Source organism: Mustela putorius, unplaced genomic scaffold, assembly GCF_011764305.1.
Source record: "Mustela putorius furo isolate JIRA1106 unplaced genomic scaffold, ASM1176430v1.1 tig00000127_pilon_pilon_pilon, whole genome shotgun sequence".
Classification (NCBI taxonomy): domain Eukaryota; kingdom Metazoa; phylum Chordata; class Mammalia; order Carnivora; family Mustelidae; genus Mustela; species Mustela putorius.
The window spans coordinates 6,605,322-6,623,308 of record NW_025421288.1 but is presented as its reverse complement, the minus strand read 5'-3'; the positions used below and the strand labels follow the sequence as shown (position 1 = coordinate 6,623,308).

The 17,987-nt window shown below is 37.0% G+C and overlaps 1 long non-coding RNA gene across 1 annotated transcript; it reads right to left on the bottom strand.

Moving 5' to 3' along the window:
- Positions 1-6,621: 6,621 nt before the first annotated feature.
- On the bottom strand, positions 6,622-14,175 carry LOC123386930. Its single transcript, XR_006603153.1, has 3 exons — positions 14,122-14,175; positions 12,942-13,085; positions 6,622-6,683 (listed from the first exon to the last, which is right to left on the bottom strand). It is a non-coding gene; the product is annotated as an uncharacterized LOC123386930 (long non-coding RNA).
- Between the last annotated feature and the right edge of the window lie 3,812 nt (positions 14,176-17,987).

Genomic DNA, 17,987 nt, shown 5'->3' with positions numbered 1-17,987 from the left:
AAACAAAGATCAGGACTTCTAGGGGACAATTTTTCATAAACATATCAGGTTCTCAACTGCAAAGCCTGGAGGGCTTTATGCCATAAGTAGAAGAAGACTGAGAGGTATATGTATTCTTATCCATATTGCCATCCAACCTCAGTCCTGTTTATCAGCTGAGGGGAGGAATGGGTGAACCCCTCTGGAAAGACTGAACATCACTTGATATTGCTATGCTTTTCTATACACAATTTCTGGCACTCAATAAAAAATTACTAGATAGGTTAAAAGACAGGATCCTATTTTTTTTTTAAGACTAGGAAAATCCAATAGAAATAGTCTTATAAGTAATTCAGTTATTGGGATTATTGATACAATTTTTAAAACAGCTATTAATATGTTCAAGAAAATAGGAATGAATGGAGCAGACAGATAAAAAGATAGAGGATTTCACAGAAGAATTAGAACCTAAAAACAGAATTGAATGGAAGCTCTAGATTTGAAGAATATAGTAACTGAAAGAGAAAACTCCATAACTGCATATTAGACACAGAACTAAACAGCATCAGTGACCTGGAGGAAAGGGCAATAGAAAATGATGAAACAAAAGTAGAGTGAGAAAAAATAATAAAAGAAAAAGGAAAAAAAATTGTGAGAAACATGTGGGGATAGTGAAAATATTTAATCTACCTTTAGCTGGAGTCCCAAAAGTAGAGAAGGGGAAGGCAACTTGGCAAAAGCAATATTTGAAGACAAAAAGGCCAACAATTTCCCAAAGTTGATGAAAAGTATCAATTCAGATTCAAGTCCTTATAGATAAATACCTTTGGCTAATCCCAGATAAAATGGATACAAAGCAAAATACATCTAGGTACAGCATAGTGAATTTGTTGGAAACTGAAGGTAAAGGGAACATTGTAAAAGTAGTGTGAGAAAAACAGACACATCATGTTAAAGGAGCATAGCTAAGGCTCACAGAAACTTCATAATGTCGAAGATGGAATGAAGGTGGAACACAATGACTGACATTTAAAAAGTGCTGAAATAAAATAAAATGTCAATCTAAAATCCATATGCAGTGAAAGATACTTTCAAAGCAAAAGTAGTGTAAGGTTGTTTTTCAGACTGACAAACGCTGAGGGAATATATTGTTCATAATATTTGTGTTGAAAGAAATAATACTAAGGGAAGTTTCTCAGCTAGAGGGAAGGGAATTCCAATCTGAAATGCTGAAATGCAAGAAGAAATGAAAAGAAACAAAGGGTAGATAAGTGAATCTGTCTAAATAAATAGGATGCATTACTTTGTAGAGTATTGCATAGATGTCAATGTAGATGTAGATATAGAGAATTCCATCTTTGATGGGATTCTTGCATATTATCTTATCCTAAATCAGGACTTGCTGCTCACACTCTCTCTTCTGATTTTTACCCTCAGCCTTTGTAGCCTAAGCATTTGTTCCTCCTGCCATATCCTCTAAACAATTTTGGATTCTGAGCTAAGCTATCTGGGTTCAAAGTTCAACTCTATCACATAAAATGTACATCTAAATCTAGGTCTTTAAGAGACAATCTACAGGAACAGAGATTTTGCAAGTAATACTATGTCATTGAATTCACATCTTTCAATACTTACTATGAATGTACAGGGACTAAATGTTCTAGTCAAAAGACATAGGGTATCAGAATGGATTTAAAATAAAAGACCCATCAATATGTTGCTTATAAGAGACTCTTTTAGATCCAAAAATACCTCCACAGTGAAAGTGAGGGGGTAAAGAGCCATTTATCATGCTAATGGACATCAAAACAAAGGATAGAGTTGCCATCCTTGTCAAAATACCAGAAAAGTGTATTTCAAAACAAAGACTGTAATAAGAGATGAAGAAGGACACTATATCATAACAAAAGGGTCTGTCCAACAAGAAGATCTAACAATTGTAAATATTTATGCCTCTAATGTGGGAAAAGCCAAATATATAACCAATTAATAACAAATTAAAGAAACACATTGATAATAATACAATAATAGCAGGGACTGTTAACATCCCATTTATAGCAATGGGCAGATCGCCTAAGCAGAAGATCAACAAGGAAACAAGGACTTTGAATGACACACTGGATCAGATGGACTTAACAGATATATTCAAAGCATTTCATCACAAAACAGCAAAATACACATTCTTCTTGAAAACATATGGAACATTCTCCAGAATAGATCACATACTAGGTCACAAATCAGATCTCAACCAGTACAAAAATACTGAAGTCATCATACCATGCATAGTTTCAGACCACAATGCTATGAAATTTGAAGTCAACCACAAGAAAAAATGTGGAAGGACCACAAATACATGGAAATTAAAGAACATCTTACTAAAGAATGAATGGGTCAACCAGGAAATTGAAGAAGAATTTTAAAAATACATGGAAGTAAATGAAAATGAAAACATGACAGTTCAGAATCTTTGGGATGCAGCAAAGACAGTCCTAAGAAAGAAGTATATAGCAAGACAGGCCTTCCTCAAGAAGCAAGAAAAGTCTCAAATATACAACCTCATCTTACACCTAAAGGAGCTGGAAAAAGAATAGCAAGTAAAGCCTAAATCCACAGGAGAAGAGAAATAAAGATTAAAGCAGAAATCAATGATATAGAAATTAAAAAAAAAAAAACAGTAGAACAGATCACTGAAACTAGTAGATGATTCTTTGAAAGAATAAGACTGATAAACTCCTGGACAAACTTATCAAAAAGAAAAGAGAAAGGACTTAAATAAATAAAAACATGAATGAAAGAGGACAGACCATGACCAACACCAAAGAAATACAAACAATTAAGAGAATATTATGAGCAACTATAAGCCAAAAAAGTAGGCATTCTGAAAGAAATGGTAAATTCCTAGAAACATATAAACTACAAAACCCCAAACAGGAAGAAATAGAAAAATTGAACAGACCCATAACAAGCAAAGAAACTGAAGCAGTAGCCAAAAATCTCCAACCAAACAAGAGTCTGGGGCCAGAGGACTTCCCTATGGTATTCTATCAAACATTTAAAGAAGAAATAATACCTGTTCTTCTGAAAATGTTTCAAAACATAGAAATGGAAGGAAAACTTCCAAACTCTTCTTATGAGGCCAGCATAACCTTGATCCCCAAACCAGATAAAGACCCCACTAAAAAGGAGAATTGCAGACCAATTACCCTTGATGACCATGGCTGCAAAAATTCTCACCAAGATACTAGCTAATAGGATCCAATAGTACAATAAAAGGATTACTCACCACGACCAAGTGGTATTTATTCCTCAGCTGTAGGGGTGGTTCAACATCTGCAAATCAATCAATGTAATACAACACATTAATAAAAGAAAGGACAAGAACCATATAATCCTCTCGATGCAGGAAAAGCATTTGACAAAATACAGTATCCTTTCTTGATAAAAACCCTCTGCCCTGTAGGGATAGAGGGAACATACCTCAATATCATATAAGCCATATACAAGAGACCTATAGCAAATATCATCATCACTGGAGAAAAACTGAAAGCTTTTCCCCTAAGGTCAGAAACACAAAACACAACAAAGACGTTCCCTCTCACCACTGTTCTTCAACATAGTACTGGAAGTTGTAGCATAAGCAACGAAACAACAAAAATAAATAAAAGGCATCCAAATCAGTAAAAAACTCACAAAGTTTCAATCTATGAAGTCTACATGATACTCTATGGAGAAAACATAAAGCGTCCACCAAAACATTGCTAAAACTTATACAGGAATTCAGCAAAGTCATAAGATATAAAATCAATGCACAGAAGTCAGTTGCCTTTCTCTACACTAATAATGAGACAAAAGAAAGAGATATCAAGGAATTGATCCCATTTACAATGCACCAAAAACTATAAGATACCTCGGAATAAACCCAATCAAAGAGGTAAAGGATCTGTACTCTGAAAACTATAGAACACTTGGGGCACCTGGGTGGCTCAGTTGGTTGGCTCAGGTCATGATCCCAAGGTCCTAGGCTCCAGTCCAGATCAGGCTCCTTGCTCAGCAGAGTTTACTTATCCCTCTCCCTCTGCCCCTCCCTGCTCTTCCTGCTCTCTTACTTTCTTTTTTATTCTCTCTCTCTCTCTCAAATAAGTAAATAAAAATCTTAAAAAAAAAAAACCCAAACTATATAACACTAATGAAAGAAATTGAAGAAGACACAAAGAAATGGAAAAATATTTCATACTCAAGGACTGAAAGAATGAACATCATTAAAATGTCTATGCTACCCAAAGCAATCTACACATTCCGTGCAATCCCCACCAGCATTTTTCACAGGGCTGGAACAAACAATCCTAAAATTTGTATGCAACTAGAAAATACCCCGAATAGCCAAAGTAATGTGGAAAAAGAAAACCAAAGCTGGAGGCGTCACAATTCTGGACTTCCAAGCTGTATTACAAAACCGTGACCACCATACAGTATGGTACTGGAACAAAAACAAACACATAGATCAATGGAGCAGAACAGAGAAAACAGAAATGGACCCTTAACTCTATGGTCAACTAATCTTTGACAAAGCAGGAAAGAATATCCAATGGAAAAAAGACAGTTTCTTCAAGAAACAGTGTTGGGAAAATTGGACAGTCACATGCAGAAGAATGAAGCTGGACCACTTTCTTAAACCATACACAAAAATAAACTCAAAATGACAAGAATCCATCAAAATCCCAGAGCAGAACACAGGCAGCAACTTTTTTGACCTCGGCCACAGCAATTTCTTACTAGGCACCTCTCCAAGGGCAACGGAGACAAATGCAAAAATGAAGTATTGGGAGCTCATCAGGATAAAAAGCTTTTGCACAGCAAAGAAAACAGTCAACAAAACTAAAAGAAACCTGCTGAATGGGAGAAGATATTCACAAATGACAGATCAGATAAAGGGCTAGTTTCCAAGATATGTAAAGAAAATATCAAAATCAACATCCTCTGCCCCCAAAACAAATAATCCAATCAAGAAATGGGTAGAAGATATGAAAAGATATTTCTGCAAAGAAGACATCCAAATGGCCAAGAGACATATGAAAAATTACTAAACATCACTCCACATCAGGGAAATACAAATAAAAACCACAGTGAGAATGGCTAAAATTAATAAGTCAGGAAACAACAGATGTTGGTGAGGATATGGAGAAAGGGGTACCCTCTTACACTTTTGGGGGGAAAGCAAACTGGTGCCGTCACTGTGGAAAACAGTATGGAGATTCCTCAAAAAGTTAAAAATAGAACTACCCTATGGCTCAGCATTTGCACTACTGGGTATTTATCCAAAGGATACAAACAGTGATTTGAAGGACACATGCACCCCAATGTTTATAGCAACATATGTTATATGATGTAATGGATAATGTAATCCATTTTGGAGGGTAGTTGGGTAATGGGCATTAAGGAAGGCACATGATGTAACGAGCACTGGGTGTTATATGCAACTGATGAATCACTGAATTCTCCCTCTGAAATTAATAATACAGTATATGTTAACTAAATGAAATTTAAAAAAATTTTAAAAACCTAGATTTAAAGATAAATAAAGATTTAAAGATAGATTTTAATCTATCTTTAGAGACAGCTTTTTTTTTTTTTTATTTATGTTAGTCACCACACAGTACATCATTAGTTTTTGATATAGTGTTCCATGGCTCATTGTTTGCGTATAACACCCAGTGCTCTGTGCAATCTGTGCCCTCCTTAATACCCATCGCCCGGCTAACCAGCCCCCCAACCCTTGGTTTGTTTCTGAGAGTCCATAGTCTCTCATGATTCATCTCTCCTTCTGATTCCCCACCCCTTCATTTTTCCCTTCCTTCTCCCAATGTTCTCCATGCTATTCCTTATGTTCCACAAATAAGTGAGAAAAGAAGGGCCACATGAACCCCAATGTTCAGAGCAGCAATGTTCATGAGAGCCAGACTGTGGAAAGAGCTGAAATGCCCTTCAACAGATGAATGGATAAAGAAGATGTGGTCCATATATACAATGGAATATTACTCAGCTACCAGAAAGGATGAATACCCAACTTTTGCATCAACATGGATGGAACTGGAGGGGATCTTGCTAAGTGAAAAAAGGCAAGCATAGAAATTCAATTATCTTTAGAGATGGTTGTTGATACTCTTGGTATATAACATAATCCACCCTGATAGGCTTTGTTGTGAGGTAATAGAGAAAAACTCTGAGTAAGGCATCTGGGACATAGAAACCATTTAAAACATCTTAACACTGTTTTAATCACATTTTTTTCCTTACACTGCTTCAAAGTATCCATTTACAAGTTTTCTATCATATTTGATATTTAATTTGAAAAAAATAACATAGCCTATTTAAATTTTCACTTCTGATTTCCTGGATTGCTTCATGCATTCTGTGTTATTTTAATGTTTTATGATTTGTCTCCCTTAATGTTTTATGAAATTAACAAAGGATTTTATTGGGGTCCATCCATTTAAAAAGATTGTGAAGTATTATAAGGCAATATTTTACATTTTAGTATTTTGAATAAATTTCTACTATTTAAGAGGCAGTGATATCCTCTCCTTACCGGTATCCTTGTTTTTGACAAGTTAAATTTTTATCCTTGAAATTGCCTCAATTATTCTTACCAATTTTGGGGAACGTGTCTTCTCTGCTTCTATTGAAAAAATTCCTGATATGATAAACTGAGGAAAAAAAGAGGCACCCGTAAGCAACTTTGTTATCACCTAAGAAATTCCTCTTGACAACTTTTAATTAATTAATAACAAGTTTAATGAAAGGTGTATAAAATGTAACATTACGTTAACTTCATTACTGCTAAATTTAGAATCCATAACAATTTTATTACATTAGAAAATAATTCATAAGTTAGATATTTTTCACTTCTTTGGATTTCCCAAGTATCCACAATGATTGCCGAGAAGGTATATCTAATAACACATTAAATGAGTTATTTGTAGATAATTTTCTAAAAACTGAATCATAAGAAGACTTAATTTTTCAAAGCAAAATGATATTTAATATGGGGATATGAGACCATTTAAATAGGTTTGATGAGGTGTGAGGTAAAAATCCCCGAATTTCTAAAATTCCTAAATGTTTCCTGTCCTTCAGCTCCTTCACTTCCCTGGTGATGTTCTGGCGGTCTCTACTTTGTGAGTGTAATGCAGTTGTAATGCCAAATACCCAGAGTTAGCTCAGACTTCACAAGGTAAGGGCACAGTTTCCAATAAGACTGTGTTCACTTCAGACCCCAGCCATAAGCTTGGGGATTTCCAGACCACCTGGACTTGTGACCAACTGGCTACAAATACAAGTTTTCCCACTACCCACCTCAGGTTTGAGAATTTGCTAGAGTGACTTATAGAACCCAGGAAAGTGCTATACTTAAAATTACAGTGTTATCAGAAAAGGTACACATCAGGACCAGTCGAATGAAGAGATGCTGAGGGTGAGGTCTAGAATGGTCTGAAGCATGAAGCTTCTATGCTCTCAGCATGCATCACCCTCCTGGCACATCAAAGTATAGCATCAACCAGGAAACCTACCTAAGCCTCAGTTTCTGCAATTTCATTATGGGGTTACATTAGGTTTCTGTGGTTGGTCTTTCTGGCACAACCAGCTCTTGAACACTCAGGTATGGTGCAAGGGGCCCAGGAATAACCAAGACACTCATATCACTTGGGAAATTTCCCAGGATTCAGGGAGTCAAAGCCAGCCAAATTCTCTATACATCAGAGGGCTCTCTCCCCACCTTTGTCTCAATTATTTTTCTGATTCCTCAAAGAGTAAAGTAGTTTTTAATATTTTTAAAAAGTCCTCCTCTTTCTTGAGGAACCTGGGTTAATTTCTTTCTCTTTTCTCTTCTTTTTCCTTTCCTCTTTCCTTTTTTTTTTTTTCTCATCCAAAGAGCAATTGAAGTTTGAAAATAATTTGGCTGAAACACCAAAATTCCCATTGTAGTCCTATGGTAGTCCCTGGAAAATCACGTAGTAATAAATCCATGGTTTTCTATTAAAGAGATAGAGGGAGGGAACCATTATTGGGTTAATATTACACTTGTATTTAGGATGGAATAAAGGGGATAAAAAGAGGTTCAAAAAGGATGGAATAAAGGAATATTTTTTAATGTGATTTATGTCATGGAGGATAGATACAATTTTACCGGTTTCATTTAGAACTTCTTGTCGATTTTTAAGAAGTTTTTAATTTAAATTCAACTTAGTTAACATATACTGTATTACTAGTTTCATAGGGAGAGTCCAATGTTTCATCAGTTGTATATAACATGCCCATCACCAATTACCCTATGCCTCCAACCCTCTCCCCTCTAGTAACCCTCAATTTTTTCCCTATAGTTAACAGTCTCTTAAGGTTTTCTTCCCTCTCTGTTTTCATCTTATTTTATTTTTCCTTCCCTTCACCTATATCTCTCTATTTTGTTTCTTAAAATCCATTTATGAATGAAATTTTATGGTGTTTGTCTTTCTCTGACTGACTTATTTCACTTAGCATAATATGCTCTAGTTCCATCCAGGTCATTGCAAGTTTATTTGTATTTTTAAGAGTCTTTGTCTTTCAGAGATGTATGCTGAAATATTTATACATAAAATTATGTGATGTCTAGGAACTGCTTCAGAATAATCTGAGTAAAACAGGGAAAGTGAATGGAAGCAAGACTAAATATGAGCTGATAATTGTCTAAACTAGATACCAAGGAGTCAATATATTCTTCTGTTTTTTAATGTTTGAAATTTTCCATAATAAAAGGCTTGGCATGCTAAAAAATAAAGAAACTTCTTGTTGAGTGCATGAGCTTTTATTACTAGAAAATACACACTGTTGCAGTGAGCCCACTCACATGAATGTTTTATAGAATGCTAGTGGAAACTATTTATTAACAAAAATATCATTTAAAAGGCATTTAATCTGCAGTTTAATTTTTGAAATGTAAGAAACACCCCAAAGTCACCTATCCTGAATATCTTATTATTTTCTGGCATTATTTTCTGGCATTGGTTGGAAAGACAGTTGTTTCTGAAAATCTTTTGCACAGTGAAGGAAACAATCAATAAAACAAAAAGAGAGCCTACTGAATGGGAGAAGGTATTTGCAAATGATATATCCAAGAAGGAGCTAATATCTAAAATATATAACGAACTTACACAAATCAACACCAAAAAACAAGTAATCCAATTAAAAATGGGCAGAAGACATGAACAGATATTGTCCCAAAGAAGAAATTCAGATGGCCAATAGACAAGAAATGATGCTCAACATCACTCATCATTAGGGGAATGCAAATCAAAATCACAATGAGATATAACCTCACACCTATCAGAAAGACTAAAATAAAAAACAAAAGAAACAATTAGTGTTGGTGAAGATGTAGAGAAAAAGGAACCCTTGTGCATTGTTGGTGGAAACGCAAGCTGGTGCAGCTACTGTGGAAGACAGTATATAGGTTCTTTAGAAAATTAAAAATAGAATTAGTATATGGTCCTATAATTCCACAACTGGGAATTTATCCAAAGAATATGAAAAACACTAATTTGGAAAGATGTATGCACCCCTACATTTATTGCAGCATTATTCACAATAGCCAAGATATGGAAGCAACCCAAGTGTTCAACCATAGATGAATGAGGTAAAGAAGTGGTGTGTAACATATAATGGAATATAACTCAGCCATTCAAAAGGTGAAATCTTTCAATTTGCAACAACATGGGTGGATCTAGAGGGCATAATGCTAAGCAAAATAAGTCAGTCAGAGAAAGACAAATATCGTATGATTTCACATCACAAAGGATGTGGAATTTAAGAAAGCAAAATGAAGAAAGGTGAGGAAAAACAAAAAAACAAACTCTTAACTATAGAGAATGAACTGGTAGCTATCAGAGGGGAGGTGGGTGGGCGGGGGGTGGGTGAAATAGGTGAAGGGGATTAAAAGTACCTTTATTGTGATGAGCAGTGAGTAATGTATTGAATTGTTGAATTATTATATTGTGCGCCTGAAACTAATATAACACTGTATGTTAATTATACTTGATTAAAAATAATTTTTAAAAAGATAGTTGTTGTGTATAGTTGTGCATCGAGAATGGTTTTTTCCCCTCCTCCCATTGGTATAGACTGCATGTATGCATGCAGCCTTTCTAAAAAAAGACTATCCACAGTCAGTACTGAGGGCAGTCATGCACGCTCCTTCCTCAGAAACATGGGGCCTTTGACCATCAGAGACTTTCATGTCTTATCAAAATATGAAGAAAATAAAATGGTATGATATGATAGAGGATACCTTGGGGGTTGAATTTGAAGAGGTTTTTCAAAAAGGTCTCTCAGAGAAGGTGACATTGAAGCTGACAATAAGCATCAAAACTTGGGGTATGATCGTCCCCAGGAGAAAAGAAACTGCTCCTGCAAAGGACTTAACCTCAGTGCAAGGGCTCTTCCCTCTGCGAATTCTCCCATTGTTAATGGCCAGATGCTGTAAGTACCTATGGTCCATGTTTCCCTAATAACTCTCAAACATGTTGAAAAAAATTACACACCTATTCATTTGCCTTTTTATTTATATAACCCTCTTAGTTCAAAATTGAATTTAGAAAAACTGCATAAATGCAGGCATTAGGTTTAAAAATTAATAAATAAAGACACTAGGGATAAAAAAGAGTACATAATCAGCTGAGGCCAGGGGTAATTTTAGTCCATGAAATTCTGAGTCTCTGAACAATCAAAGGACTGGACGCAACTTGTCTTTACTCTTGACTCTTAGCTAGTGGCGGCTTTCTTACTGTGTGGTAACATAATAATAGGGCATGAAATTATATGTAAATCAAGCATGGCTCACCGCATTGGGTGAGCAATGCTCTCAATCTCCTCTTGATAATCACCATAACTCTGAGGATAGCTCAGTTAATCACTATATCAGGACAAAAGCATATACTGCACTTGCTCCATTAGCTAACACCACATTATTTTTCTTTTTTGCAGGAAAACTCAATGAAAGAGTTTTCTAAACTTAGGCTCTGTCTTCTGATTCTTTTTAAAAATAATTTCAATCAGGTTTTTAGTGCTCACCTGACAATGAACCTCTTCTTGTCAAGATCACTCACGACCTCAATGTTGCAAGAGCCAATGGCAATTTTAGCTCTTATCTCATCCAACTTGACCTATCTATAGTCATTAAGAGTTGACAGCTCCCTCTTTGACTCTGCCTTCTTCATTTGGCTTCTAGGATGGTATACTCTCCTGTTTTACTCCTCAGTTTTCTTTGTTTGTCCCTCTTCTTCAATCTGAATTCCTAATGCTGGAGATGCCGCCGTATCAGACAGCCTGAGTAGGCCATAGTCCTCCTCTCCACAAATAAGATAATTTCTTGCTAGAACAACTTCTTGCTAGAATTTTCATCTTGTATCAATGCATGTCATCAGTATGCCAATGACCTTATATTTATAGTTTTTTCCTGAAACTCCAGACTTATGCATATAAGCAGGACACTTGGTATTTCTAATGTCTAAGACATCTTTGATGCCTAAAAGGGATTTCAAACCCTACATACCCCAAATTGAACACGTGAAATTCTAACCCCTTTAACTCAGAGACTTATCCATCTCAGTCAATGATAAATTTATTCTTTTAATTGCTTGACTCACTATTTTGAAGACTCATTTATTCCCCCCACCCCCACATCCCATATCCAAGCCATCAGGAAATCTCTGGGGCTCTAATATAAAAATATATCCAGAATTAACTTTTCCTTGTATTACCTCTCTGGTTTGAGCCACTCTACTCTCTCACCTGCTTAACTATAGTCAGATCTTTTAAAAGGCTCTTTGCTTGAGCCTTTGCTCCTTTACAATCTTTGGATGGTTCTTTAATATTTAAGTTAGGTCATGTCATTCCTCCGTTCAACACCCTGCAATGGCTCTCAGTGTTATTTGGAGTAATATTACATTTAATGACTGCAGGTCCTTAGATTAACATACTTCCTATCATATAACTGACCTCTTTTCCTACTAATCTCTCTTAGCTCAATTTTCTCCATCCAAACTGGCCATTTGTTCAGTAAATGGTCCATACTTGCTCTCAGCCTAGGGTCCTCTCCTTGTACACTCTTTCTTTTGATATCCCTTGTGGCTTCTCACTTCATCTCCTTCAAGTCTTTGTTCAAATGTCTTTTCTCAATGAAGCTTGAATATCCTATAAAAATTGCAAACTTATACCTTTTTATCCTCCTCTACATTATTTTTCCCACAATACTTTTCTTCTTTTGATACATTATCATTTGCTAGAAGGCAAACTTTACAAGGGTAGAGAATCTTGGTCTCTTTTGTTCACTACTGTAACTGACATACTTAGAACAGAGCTTAGCCTCCATGAGGTAGTGAATATTTGCCAAGTGAGTGAAAAATATTCCTGTGAGATAGGCAGGTATTTTTTAGAAGTTTGTGGGAAAACAGAAGGAGATGGAACATTTTAAACCATGCTGTAAGACAATATACATTCCTTGGAAATCCTTGTTGAAGTCTTCTAAATTCCTCTTGGGTTAATAGCCTCTTGCTCTTTCTTTACCTTTTTGCCAAACTATTTTCAAAGTCCATTCTATTGCCCCAACCATTAAGTTCTGGCTCTCAGCTTGCCTATATTATTGGCAAACATGAGTCTTATAAGTAAACATTTACTACCTATCTCAAATGCCCTTTGAGGAAACTTACCATTCCTTGTCCCTAATATTCATTCAAGTAAATAGAATTTTTGTATAGAAGAATTTTATAAATAAACTTATCATCTTAAAATAGCTTTAGTAGAATGAGTTTCTTGACAGCAAGAATTGTATATTTTCAACAGGTGGCATCTCTACATTATTGCCTGGCTGCAGAAACTGGCACAAATCCATTGAATAAATGAATGCATGATCATCAGTGAGATAATTTACTCACAAACAAGAATGCCCAAAATGGGTATCCTGACATCAACGTTAAAGGCAGGTAATTTATTGAAACTGATTCAAATTCTCTGACATATAAGTATATCCAGAAATATCCCAGAACACAGTGGATCAGACCAATCATTACTTGGGCAGCCTGTAAGAAAAGAATGTCATAATCAGTTACCCAGACATATAAAATTTCAAGAGAGTTACAAATCGGATGATAGAAAGGGCATGGGTGGAGTACAGCTTCTGTGTTTCTGAATCATAGGGGGTCTCTGCCACTACTCCTGTTTAGCTCTAGAAATTACAAAAATTGGGGAGAAGCCAAGATAATGGAGAAAGGTAGCAGCCAAATAGTGCTTGAAATCTCTATAGGTACCTCATACAGGGGTTGGTTATTCATGAGGATTTCCTAGCAATTTGTGGAGGTGTGGTTGCTTTCAAGTAAATCAAAGTGTCTAGGGACTTATTTATGAATGAAGATACGTAGTGCCCTCTAGTTCTGAGAGAACGGTAGTCTCTGCAGGCCATTCTGCCTCTTCTTGTCTTTATGCTCAGTACTAGTTCTTTTTTTCTGATACATTTCTACCATCTCCACTCCTCTCAACCTGATAATGTGACAGTGATTTTCTTCCATTAGCAATTTTGACTTTTGGCACCATGAGAGGATCACTTGCAACCATGCCTGCTGAATCCTAAGATTCTGGTCCCAGGGGTCTTTGGCATTTTCCTAAACCAAGATTTAACTTAGTCCTGGTTTTTAATCTGACTCAAGAGCCCACTAGGAAGGTATATGATAAAGATGTAGCATGCTAGGTGTGGTTGGGGTGGAGGAGTAGGAGTAGTGCTCCAGAATATCACCTTCCCCAAGATAAATGTACAAGAAGTGTGCCAAGAATGCAATGCTGTGAGATCATCAATGTCTACAAAGCTCTGTGATCTAGATTATCTCTTGAATATACCCCCGACCTCATCATCTTCTTTAGGACCACACAGTGTCAGATTTACTTTAAATCATAAACATACATAGACAAAAGAAAATTATAGGGGTAGGCTTGCTGGAACTCATTCCATCAATTTTCTTTCATTGGGATGTTGAGGCAGAGGAGTCACTGTCGTCTTTTAAAAATATTTGGAACTTGCAATATCAAGGTAGTTTATCCACTTAAATAGCACTTAGTCCTTACCCCCATCATTCTGGTTTCTTCTTTCAATACAATGTGAGACGATGTCTTATGACCTAAAATATAGAATAAACATAGAGAGAATGAATGGAACATATTTTTAGAACAAAATGTAAAAGAATAAATAATGACTGCTGGATAAGACACTTAAAAGTTATTGAGAAATTTATTCTTGCATTTTCTAATTTTTCACAATGAAACAATTCTCTGAAATAATTGAAAATAAACCCATTGATACGCTCTCTTGAACAGAGCTAATGACCTCTTAAAAAAACTCTAATGCTCCTATTAGATTTTATCCATCATTTATGAACTTTAAAGTCACTCTGAGAATCCTTAGGATTCTTAGAGGCAGACAACAGAATTTAATCTGGCCGGTTTAAGCAAAACAGATAGTAGTGAGTTCAAAGAATCACTGGTAAAGCGAAGTTTGTGAGCCAATGCCCAGAGAGAAACCACTGATCTCGACTGAGGAAAAGGTGTCCTTGCTACTTTCCACCCCAGCACTCTAGGGCAGACGGTCAGACCTTCCTGCCTTCCTGGGCCAAGATCTGTGTAGGCAACATTGAAGCTCAGTGTAGGGTCTATTTTGTTGTTCTCTTCCAAATTGAACTCTAGTGCAAGAGTAAGTGATTTGCAGACTAGACCACATGACCACCCTCTGACGACAGGGGAGGCTGGAGAATATAACTTCTTTGGATTCAACTTTGAAAAGGTAGCTTTCACAATTTAGCAATGAATAATAATAATTAAAAAAAAAAGATGTTCAAAGATATGGTACTCACCTCTTGAGTTTAGTACAGGTTAGCATGAGCAATTCTAGCATGCCTCCAAATTAATCCAGCTCATGGGAAGTGTCTAGAAACAACCCATCAAACACTGTAGTGGCTTCTGCCATCTTTATGGCTCATTCAGGCGGGAGACTGAGCTTTGTCTGCCTGCATCTGCCTGACAACTCGAGCAGGTGCTTCTCTTGAGCCCTCCATGACCCCCAATTATCTAATGGTCGAAATTGGAAATCCCCACCCCTCAACTACAACTTGCTAAAGAATAAAAAAAATACAAAACAATAATCCAAGAGACACAGCTGAGGAACTTAAATCCTTAAGTCCACTCTCTAAACATTTCTAAACTGGGAATCAAATGTGGAAACACCTGTTCAGAATCTTTCACTGGCTTCTTGTTGCCCTCAGGCCTCAGTGAACATGCTTTTATGTGGCACATTAGAGTTGAGTAGGATTTGCCTCAATGTCCTTCTCCCCATCTAGTCCGCCATCCATTCTTGGCCACTGACATTATTATCATGTGGCTTAACTCAGGTTTTTAAAGTGTCTTCCCACATACATCTTTGCTGCTGTTAAAACCTCACAGTGTTGAAATGTCTGGCTCTAGCAATGTATTTTTAAACTGTTGGAACTTGAGAGTTGTTTGCTAAATCCATCTGCCAATAAGATTAAATTTCTATCTATTGAACAACCACACAACCATATTATGTATAAGTGGGCAGATTTGTTGACATCAGTCATGTCACATATGTTTGGGAAGTCAGCCTTAAAGCATAGATTCTCTGGCATTTATTGAGTTAATTTTATCGGAAAAATAGAGTCATTCTCCAGAGCATGGGATCCAAGGAAAAAAGAACAGGCTGCTCGGGACATACGGATGTTAGGTATGGACAATGAGCTCTGGTTTTGATGTTAAGGGTCAGACTGAATTTCTATGGGCAGGGTATAAGGATTGCAGAAAGTGATTCCCAGAAGAGTCGCTTCTCACATGGAGAACTCTCTGTGGCTTGCTCCAGGTGAGAAAAGGAAGAATTTACTTATTTAATCATGATTAAAGATTCTTCCAAGTAATACTTGCCAACCCAGCCAGGAAAGGATACACAAACAGAGAAACTCTTAACTCACAGTTCTTGAAAATCAATCATTCCTATTATGAATATGATGTTTATACATTTTCTGTAGCAAAATCTAGTGCACATCTCCTACTAAGCCACAAAGAATATGAGAATATGAGCAAAGGTGGAGGGCAGGAGTCAATATTGCCACTACTTGTTCCATGACCCTGGGATCCCCAAGTCACTACACTCTATGTTCTCCTTCTGTAAATTAGCCAATCTACCTTCATCTGAGAGGATGCTGTGTGTGTAAAACAGGTCAGTTATTGGAGACACACAATGGAAGAAGGGGTAGTGAAAGGAATACACAGAAAGTAGAATAGTGTATTAATTGGGGTTCTTCCCAACTGTGTTTGGGAAGCACTCTGACTAAGGGGTCATTGGAATACCTGCCCCCTAGGGTAGTTTTATTCTTAGCAACGTGACAACGTGGTTAAGGCTCCCTACACTCACGTGTAGGCTTCTTGGTTCGTATTATCCCATGTGGTGACCTTGGTTCAGGTTCTTGCAGCTCCAACATCTGGATGCGCCGTGTCCTTGATTCAGGGTTTCGCAGCTCCGACATATGGACTGGCGCTACTTCCTCGGTTGAGGCCCTCATCCTCCGTTGCAAGATTCCAACTCTGCGGTTGTGGCCGAGAGCTCGGCGTCAGGGGTCACTGCGCGAGGAGCCCCACGTGGACGCCCACAGCGTGGTGAGATCCCTGCAGTTTCACGAAGGCTGCAGGTTACCACGATGAGGGCGGGGTAGTGGGATGACAGCAATGCTGTGCCTCATTGGTTGTGTCAACATCATACTCTGTCTTTGGTGGTTGTGGTTGAAGCTGCCCACAGACTGATCCTGCGATGCTCCTAGCCCTAACTGCAGAGATCCCTCCTTGGAAGAAGCCTCATCATCAGAAGCCCCCTACAACCAAGAATCTTCTATAAGATGTGGTGCATACAATTTCTATGGTTCTCAGTTTATTCTTTTGTAAAGTGTAGATAATATCAGCATGAGTACCTCACAGGCTCATCACATACAGCATTGAAGACAAAGTTGTTTTACAGACATATTCCATTGTTAGAAACATATAGAATGTGTGTGTGTGTGTGTGTGTATTTTCATGCTGGACCCGATAGATTATTTTTTTATGCTCAGTGTTTAACAACTGTCCTAATACATAATAGGAACAAATCAATGACTACCAAGTCTGGCCTAAATTGTTAAATTATTTGCATCACATGGCTAATTATGAATAGCAGAGGGGACTAATATTTGTCAAATTCCTTTGTGTGGTGTTTTATTGGTTAATTAATTCAAGAAGGTTTCACTGTGCATTGGTATGTGCCAGGCACTGTTCTCAATGCGAGGGATACAGCAATGAAGAAAACAGTTGAAGTACCGTGCCCAGTTGGGGTCATGTATTAAGAAGGGGGGAACCAATAATAAGCAAGATCTATAAGGAAAACTTATACTGTAAAAGTGACCGAGCTAAAGAGAACAATCAAGTACAGAGGGAAACAGGGTATGTGTATAGACGGAAATGTAATGTAGGGCATTCACAAAAGTCCTCCTTACGAACAGGACAGTTGACCAAAAGCTCCAAGAAAGTGAAGGAGAGAACATTGTAAATCTCTGGGAAGAGAAAGTGCCCAGGATAAAGAAAGGCAGCAGGACAAGTGTCTGACGCTGCGCAAGGAAGACGGTGTGGCTAGAAGAGGGAGGGAGGACAGAAAGCCAGATTATACAGGGCCTTATTAGGAGTTTGGCTTTACCTGTGAGAAGGATGAGATACTATTGAAAGTTTTACATTTAATATTTTATCACAGAAAATTTCAAATATGTAGGAAAAAAATATGATGCTCTCACAGACCCATCACCCAGCCTCAGCAATTATACTTTGCAACCTTCTTTTCCATTAATTACCCTTCTTGTTTATTTTTTTCTGGTCCAGGCAACATATAATTTCACCTTTAAATATTTCAG